The sequence below is a fragment of the Urocampus carinirostris genome, chromosome 18, assembly GCF_059441175.1.
Source record: "Urocampus carinirostris isolate Australia breed hairy pipefish chromosome 18, RoL_Ucar_1.0, whole genome shotgun sequence".
NCBI lineage: Eukaryota > Metazoa > Chordata > Actinopteri > Syngnathiformes > Syngnathidae > Urocampus > Urocampus carinirostris.
Genome location: NC_142366.1, coordinates 23,346,003 through 23,354,240, shown reverse-complemented (window position 1 = coordinate 23,354,240; position 8,238 = coordinate 23,346,003).

Below are 8,238 nucleotides of genomic sequence, written 5' to 3'. Positions count from 1 at the left end.
AGGGTTAGGGTTAGGGTTAGGGTTAGGGTTAGGGTTAGGGTTAGGGTTAGGGTTAGGGTTAGGGTTAGGGTTAGGGTTAGGGTTAGGGTTAGGGTTAGGGTTAGGGTTAGGGTTAGGGTTAGGGTTAGGGTTAGGGTTAGGGTTAGGGTTAGGGTTAGGGTTAGGGTTAGGGTTAGGGTTAGGGTTAGGGTTAGGGTTAGGGTTAGGGTTAGGGTTAGGGTTAGGGTTAGGGTTAGGGTTAGGGTTAGGGTTAGGGTTAGGGTTAGGGTTAGGGTTAGGGTTAGGGTTAGGGTTAGGGTTAGGGTTAGGGTTAGGGTTAGGGTTAGGGTTAGGGTTAGGGTTAGGGTTAGGGTTAGGGTTAGGGTTAGGGTTAGGGTTAGGGTTAGGGTTAGGGTTAGGGTTAGGGTTAGGGTTAGGGTTAGGGTTAGGGTTAGGGTTAGGGTTAGGGTTAGGGTTAGGGTTAGGGTTAGGGTTAGGGTTAGGGTTAGGGTTAGGGTTAGGGTTAGGGTTAGGGTTAGGGTTAGGGTTAGGGTTAGGGTTAGGGTTAGGGTTAGGGTTAGGGTTAGGGTTAGGGTTAGGGTTAGGGTTAGGGTTAGGGTTAGGGTTAGGGTTAGGGTTAGGGTTAGGGTTAGGGTTAGGGTTAGGGTTAGGGTTAGGGTTAGGGTTAGGGTTAGGGTTAGGGTTAGGGTTAGGGTTAGGGTTAGGGTTAGGGTTAGGGTTAGGGTTAGGGTTAGGGTTAGGGTTAGGGTTAGGGTTAGGGTTAGGGTTAGGGTTAGGGTTAGGGTTAGGGTTAGGGTTAGGGTTAGGGTTAGGGTTAGGGTTAGGGTTAGGGTTAGGGTTAGGGTTAGGGTTAGGGTTAGGGTTAGGGTTAGGGTTAGGGTTAGGGTTAGGGTTAGGGTTAGGGTTAGGGTTAGGGTTAGGGTTAGGGTTAGGGTTAGGGTTAGGGTTAGGGTTAGGGTTAGGGTTAGGGTTAGGGTTAGGGTTAGGGTTAGGGTTAGGGTTAGGGTTAGGGTTAGGGTTAGGGTTAGGGTTAGGGTTAGGGTTAGGGTTAGGGTTAGGGTTAGGGTTAGGGTTAGGGTTAGGGTTAGGGTTAGGGTTAGGGTTAGGGTTAGGGTTAGGGTTAGGGTTAGGGTTAGGGTTAGGGTTAGGGTTAGGGTTAGGGTTAGGGTTAGGGTTAGGGTTAGGGTTAGGGTTAGGGTTAGGGTTAGGGTTAGGGTTAGGGTTAGGGTTAGGGTTAGGGTTAGGGTTAGGGTTAGGGTTAGGGTTAGGGTTAGGGTTAGGGTTAGGGTTAGGGTTAGGGTTAGGGTTAGGGTTAGGGTTAGGGTTAGGGTTAGGGTTAGGGTTAGGGTTAGGGTTAGGGTTAGGGTTAGGGTTAGGGTTAGGGTTAGGGTTAGGGTTAGGGTTAGGGTTAGGGTTAGGGTTAGGGTTAGGGTTAGGGTTAGGGTTAGGGTTAGGGTTAGGGTTAGGGTTAGGGTTAGGGTTAGGGTTAGGGTTAGGGTTAGGGTTAGGGTTAGGGTTAGGGTTAGGGTTAGGGTTAGGGTTAGGGTTAGGGTTAGGGTTAGGGTTAGGGTTAGGGTTAGGGTTAGGGTTAGGGTTAGGGTTAGGGTTAGGGTTAGGGTTAGGGTTAGGGTTAGGGTTAGGGTTAGGGTTAGGGTTAGGGTTAGGGTTAGGGTTAGGGTTAGGGTTAGGGTTAGGGTTAGGGTTAGGGTTAGGGTTAGGGTTAGGGTTAGGGTTAGGGTTAGGGTTAGGGTTAGGGTTAGGGTTAGGGTTAGGGTTAGGGTTAGGGTTAGGGTTAGGGTTAGGGTTAGGGTTAGGGTTAGGGTTAGGGTTAGGGTTAGGGTTAGGGTTAGGGTTAGGGTTAGGGTTAGGGTTAGGGTTAGGGTTAGGGTTAGGGTTAGGGTTAGGGTTAGGGTTAGGGTTAGGGTTAGGGTTAGGGTTAGGGTTAGGGTTAGGGTTAGGGTTAGGGTTAGGGTTAGGGTTAGGGTTAGGGTTAGGGTTAGGGTTAGGGTTAGGGTTAGGGTTAGGGTTAGGGTTAGGGTTAGGGTTAGGGTTAGGGTTAGGGTTAGGGTTAGGGTTAGGGTTAGGGTTAGGGTTAGGGTTAGGGTTAGGGTTAGGGTTAGGGTTAGGGTTAGGGTTAGGGTTAGGGTTAGGGTTAGGGTTAGGGTTAGGGTTAGGGTTAGGGTTAGGGTTAGGGTTAGGGTTAGGGTTAGGGTTAGGGTTAGGGTTAGGGTTAGGGTTAGGGTTAGGGTTAGGGTTAGGGTTAGGGTTAGGGTTAGGGTTAGGGTTAGGGTTAGGGTTAGGGTTAGGGTTAGGGTTAGGGTTAGGGTTAGGGTTAGGGTTAGGGTTAGGGTTAGGGTTAGGGTTAGGGTTAGGGTTAGGGTTAGGGTTAGGGTTAGGGTTAGGGTTAGGGTTAGGGTTAGGGTTAGGGTTAGGGTTAGGGTTAGGGTTAGGGTTAGGGTTAGGGTTAGGGTTAGGGTTAGGGTTAGGGTTAGGGTTAGGGTTAGGGTTAGGGTTAGGGTTAGGGTTAGGGTTAGGGTTAGGGTTAGGGTTAGGGTTAGGGTTAGGGTTAGGGTTAGGGTTAGGGTTAGGGTTAGGGTTAGGGTTAGGGTTAGGGTTAGGGTTAGGGTTAGGGTTAGGGTTAGGGTTAGGGTTAGGGTTAGGGTTAGGGTTAGGGTTAGGGTTAGGGTTAGGGTTAGGGTTAGGGTTAGGGTTAGGGTTAGGGTTAGGGTTAGGGTTAGGGTTAGGGTTAGGGTTAGGGTTAGGGTTAGGGTTAGGGTTAGGGTTAGGGTTAGGGTTAGGGTTAGGGTTAGGGTTAGGGTTAGGGTTAGGGTTAGGGTTAGGGTTAGGGTTAGGGTTAGGGTTAGGGTTAGGGTTAGGGTTAGGGTTAGGGTTAGGGTTAGGGTTAGGGTTAGGGTTAGGGTTAGGGTTAGGGTTAGGGTTAGGGTTAGGGTTAGGGTTAGGGTTAGGGTTAGGGTTAGGGTTAGGGTTAGGGTTAGGGTTAGGGTTAGGGTTAGGGTTAGGGTTAGGGTTAGGGTTAGGGTTAGGGTTAGGGTTAGGGTTAGGGTTAGGGTTAGGGTTAGGGTTAGGGTTAGGGTTAGGGTTAGGGTTAGGGTTAGGGTTAGGGTTAGGGTTAGGGTTAGGGTTAGGGTTAGGGTTAGGGTTAGGGTTAGGGTTAGGGTTAGGGTTAGGGTTAGGGTTAGGGTTAGGGTTAGGGTTAGGGTTAGGGTTAGGGTTAGGGTTAGGGTTAGGGTTAGGGTTAGGGTTAGGGTTAGGGTTAGGGTTAGGGTTAGGGTTAGGGTTAGGGTTAGGGTTAGGGTTAGGGTTAGGGTTAGGGTTAGGGTTAGGGTTAGGGTTAGGGTTAGGGTTAGGGTTAGGGTTAGGGTTAGGGTTAGGGTTAGGGTTAGGGTTAGGGTTAGGGTTAGGGTTAGGGTTAGGGTTAGGGTTAGGGTTAGGGTTAGGGTTAGGGTTAGGGTTAGGGTTAGGGTTAGGGTTAGGGTTAGGGTTAGGGTTAGGGTTAGGGTTAGGGTTAGGGTTAGGGTTAGGGTTAGGGTTAGGGTTAGGGTTAGGGTTAGGGTTAGGGTTAGGGTTAGGGTTAGGGTTAGGGTTAGGGTTAGGGTTAGGGTTAGGGTTAGGGTTAGGGTTAGGGTTAGGGTTAGGGTTAGGGTTAGGGTTAGGGTTAGGGTTAGGGTTAGGGTTAGGGTTAGGGTTAGGGTTAGGGTTAGGGTTAGGGTTAGGGTTAGGGTTAGGGTTAGGGTTAGGGTTAGGGTTAGGGTTAGGGTTAGGGTTAGGGTTAGGGTTAGGGTTAGGGTTAGGGTTAGGGTTAGGGTTAGGGTTAGGGTTAGGGTTAGGGTTAGGGTTAGGGTTAGGGTTAGGGTTAGGGTTAGGGTTAGGGTTAGGGTTAGGGTTAGGGTTAGGGTTAGGGTTAGGGTTAGGGTTAGGGTTAGGGTTAGGGTTAGGGTTAGGGTTAGGGTTAGGGTTAGGGTTAGGGTTAGGGTTAGGGTTAGGGTTAGGGTTAGGGTTAGGGTTAGGGTTAGGGTTAGGGTTAGGGTTAGGGTTAGGGTTAGGGTTAGGGTTAGGGTTAGGGTTAGGGTTAGGGTTAGGGTTAGGGTTAGGGTTAGGGTTAGGGTTAGGGTTAGGGTTAGGGTTAGGGTTAGGGTTAGGGTTAGGGTTAGGGTTAGGGTTAGGGTTAGGGTTAGGGTTAGGGTTAGGGTTAGGGTTAGGGTTAGGGTTAGGGTTAGGGTTAGGGTTAGGGTTAGGGTTAGGGTTAGGGTTAGGGTTAGGGTTAGGGTTAGGGTTAGGGTTAGGGTTAGGGTTAGGGTTAGGGTTAGGGTTAGGGTTAGGGTTAGGGTTAGGGTTAGGGTTAGGGTTAGGGTTAGGGTTAGGGTTAGGGTTAGGGTTAGGGTTAGGGTTAGGGTTAGGGTTAGGGTTAGGGTTAGGGTTAGGGTTAGGGTTAGGGTTAGGGTTAGGGTTAGGGTTAGGGTTAGGGTTAGGGTTAGGGTTAGGGTTAGGGTTAGGGTTAGGGTTAGGGTTAGGGTTAGGGTTAGGGTTAGGGTTAGGGTTAGGGTTAGGGTTAGGGTTAGGGTTAGGGTTAGGGTTAGGGTTAGGGTTAGGGTTAGGGTTAGGGTTAGGGTTAGGGTTAGGGTTAGGGTTAGGGTTAGGGTTAGGGTTAGGGTTAGGGTTAGGGTTAGGGTTAGGGTTAGGGTTAGGGTTAGGGTTAGGGTTAGGGTTAGGGTTAGGGTTAGGGTTAGGGTTAGGGTTAGGGTTAGGGTTAGGGTTAGGGTTAGGGTTAGGGTTAGGGTTAGGGTTAGGGTTAGGGTTAGGGTTAGGGTTAGGGTTAGGGTTAGGGTTAGGGTTAGGGTTAGGGTTAGGGTTAGGGTTAGGGTTAGGGTTAGGGTTAGGGTTAGGGTTAGGGTTAGGGTTAGGGTTAGGGTTAGGGTTAGGGTTAGGGTTAGGGTTAGGGTTAGGGTTAGGGTTAGGGTTAGGGTTAGGGTTAGGGTTAGGGTTAGGGTTAGGGTTAGGGTTAGGGTTAGGGTTAGGGTTAGGGTTAGGGTTAGGGTTAGGGTTAGGGTTAGGGTTAGGGTTAGGGTTAGGGTTAGGGTTAGGGTTAGGGTTAGGGTTAGGGTTAGGGTTAGGGTTAGGGTTAGGGTTAGGGTTAGGGTTAGGGTTAGGGTTAGGGTTAGGGTTAGGGTTAGGGTTAGGGTTAGGGTTAGGGTTAGGGTTAGGGTTAGGGTTAGGGTTAGGGTTAGGGTTAGGGTTAGGGTTAGGGTTAGGGTTAGGGTTAGGGTTAGGGTTAGGGTTAGGGTTAGGGTTAGGGTTAGGGTTAGGGTTAGGGTTAGGGTTAGGGTTAGGGTTAGGGTTAGGGTTAGGGTTAGGGTTAGGGTTAGGGTTAGGGTTAGGGTTAGGGTTAGGGTTAGGGTTAGGGTTAGGGTTAGGGTTAGGGTTAGGGTTAGGGTTAGGGTTAGGGTTAGGGTTAGGGTTAGGGTTAGGGTTAGGGTTAGGGTTAGGGTTAGGGTTAGGGTTAGGGTTAGGGTTAGGGTTAGGGTTAGGGTTAGGGTTAGGGTTAGGGTTAGGGTTAGGGTTAGGGTTAGGGTTAGGGTTAGGGTTAGGGTTAGGGTTAGGGTTAGGGTTAGGGTTAGGGTTAGGGTTAGGGTTAGGGTTAGGGTTAGGGTTAGGGTTAGGGTTAGGGTTAGGGTTAGGGTTAGGGTTAGGGTTAGGGTTAGGGTTAGGGTTAGGGTTAGGGTTAGGGTTAGGGTTAGGGTTAGGGTTAGGGTTAGGGTTAGGGTTAGGGTTAGGGTTAGGGTTAGGGTTAGGGTTAGGGTTAGGGTTAGGGTTAGGGTTAGGGTTAGGGTTAGGGTTAGGGTTAGGGTTAGGGTTAGGGTTAGGGTTAGGGTTAGGGTTAGGGTTAGGGTTAGGGTTAGGGTTAGGGTTAGGGTTAGGGTTAGGGTTAGGGTTAGGGTTAGGGTTAGGGTTAGGGTTAGGGTTAGGGTTAGGGTTAGGGTTAGGGTTAGGGTTAGGGTTAGGGTTAGGGTTAGGGTTAGGGTTAGGGTTAGGGTTAGGGTTAGGGTTAGGGTTAGGGTTAGGGTTAGGGTTAGGGTTAGGGTTAGGGTTAGGGTTAGGGTTAGGGTTAGGGTTAGGGTTAGGGTTAGGGTTAGGGTTAGGGTTAGGGTTAGGGTTAGGGTTAGGGTTAGGGTTAGGGTTAGGGTTAGGGTTAGGGTTAGGGTTAGGGTTAGGGTTAGGGTTAGGGTTAGGGTTAGGGTTAGGGTTAGGGTTAGGGTTAGGGTTAGGGTTAGGGTTAGGGTTAGGGTTAGGGTTAGGGTTAGGGTTAGGGTTAGGGTTAGGGTTAGGGTTAGGGTTAGGGTTAGGGTTAGGGTTAGGGTTAGGGTTAGGGTTAGGGTTAGGGTTAGGGTTAGGGTTAGGGTTAGGGTTAGGGTTAGGGTTAGGGTTAGGGTTAGGGTTAGGGTTAGGGTTAGGGTTAGGGTTAGGGTTAGGGTTAGGGTTAGGGTTAGGGTTAGGGTTAGGGTTAGGGTTAGGGTTAGGGTTAGGGTTAGGGTTAGGGTTAGGGTTAGGGTTAGGGTTAGGGTTAGGGTTAGGGTTAGGGTTAGGGTTAGGGTTAGGGTTAGGGTTAGGGTTAGGGTTAGGGTTAGGGTTAGGGTTAGGGTTAGGGTTAGGGTTAGGGTTAGGGTTAGGGTTAGGGTTAGGGTTAGGGTTAGGGTTAGGGTTAGGGTTAGGGTTAGGGTTAGGGTTAGGGTTAGGGTTAGGGTTAGGGTTAGGGTTAGGGTTAGGGTTAGGGTTAGGGTTAGGGTTAGGGTTAGGGTTAGGGTTAGGGTTAGGGTTAGGGTTAGGGTTAGGGTTAGGGTTAGGGTTAGGGTTAGGGTTAGGGTTAGGGTTAGGGTTAGGGTTAGGGTTAGGGTTAGGGTTAGGGTTAGGGTTAGGGTTAGGGTTAGGGTTAGGGTTAGGGTTAGGGTTAGGGTTAGGGTTAGGGTTAGGGTTAGGGTTAGGGTTAGGGTTAGGGTTAGGGTTAGGGTTAGGGTTAGGGTTAGGGTTAGGGTTAGGGTTAGGGTTAGGGTTAGGGTTAGGGTTAGGGTTAGGGTTAGGGTTAGGGTTAGGGTTAGGGTTAGGGTTAGGGTTAGGGTTAGGGTTAGGGTTAGGGTTAGGGTTAGGGTTAGGGTTAGGGTTAGGGTTAGGGTTAGGGTTAGGGTTAGGGTTAGGGTTAGGGTTAGGGTTAGGGTTAGGGTTAGGGTTAGGGTTAGGGTTAGGGTTAGGGTTAGGGTTAGGGTTAGGGTTAGGGTTAGGGTTAGGGTTAGGGTTAGGGTTAGGGTTAGGGTTAGGGTTAGGGTTAGGGTTAGGGTTAGGGTTAGGGTTAGGGTTAGGGTTAGGGTTAGGGTTAGGGTTAGGGTTAGGGTTAGGGTTAGGGTTAGGGTTAGGGTTAGGGTTAGGGTTAGGGTTAGGGTTAGGGTTAGGGTTAGGGTTAGGGTTAGGGTTAGGGTTAGGGTTAGGGTTAGGGTTAGGGTTAGGGTTAGGGTTAGGGTTAGGGTTAGGGTTAGGGTTAGGGTTAGGGTTAGGGTTAGGGTTAGGGTTAGGGTTAGGGTTAGGGTTAGGGTTAGGGTTAGGGTTAGGGTTAGGGTTAGGGTTAGGGTTAGGGTTAGGGTTAGGGTTAGGGTTAGGGTTAGGGTTAGGGTTAGGGTTAGGGTTAGGGTTAGGGTTAGGGTTAGGAGGTTAGGGTTAGGGTTAGGGTTAGGGTTAGGGTTAGGGTTAGGGTTAGGGTTAGGGTTAGGGTTAGGGTTAGGGTTAGGGTTAGGGTTAGGGTTAGGGTTAGGGTTAGGGTTAGGGTTAGGGTTAGGGTTAGGGTTAGGGTTAGGGTTAGGGTTAGGGTTAGGGTTAGGGTTAGGGTTAGGGTTAGGGTTAGGGTTAGGGTTAGGGTTAGGGTTAGGGTTAGGGTTAGGGTTAGGGTTAGGGTTAGGGTTAGGGTTAGGGTTAGGGTTAGGGTTAGGGTTAGGGTTAGGGTTAGGGTTAGGGTTAGGGTTAGGGTTAGGGTTAGGGTTAGGGTTAGGGTTAGGGTTAGGGTTAGGGTTAGGGTTAGGGTTAGGGTTAGGGTTAGGGTTAGGGTTAGGGTTAGGGTTAGGGTTAGGGTTAGGGTTAGGGTTAGGGTTAGGGTTAGGGTTAGGGTTAGGGTTAGGGTTAGGGTTAGGGTTAGGGTTAGGGTTAGGGTTAGGGTTAGGGTTAGGGTTAGGGTTAGGG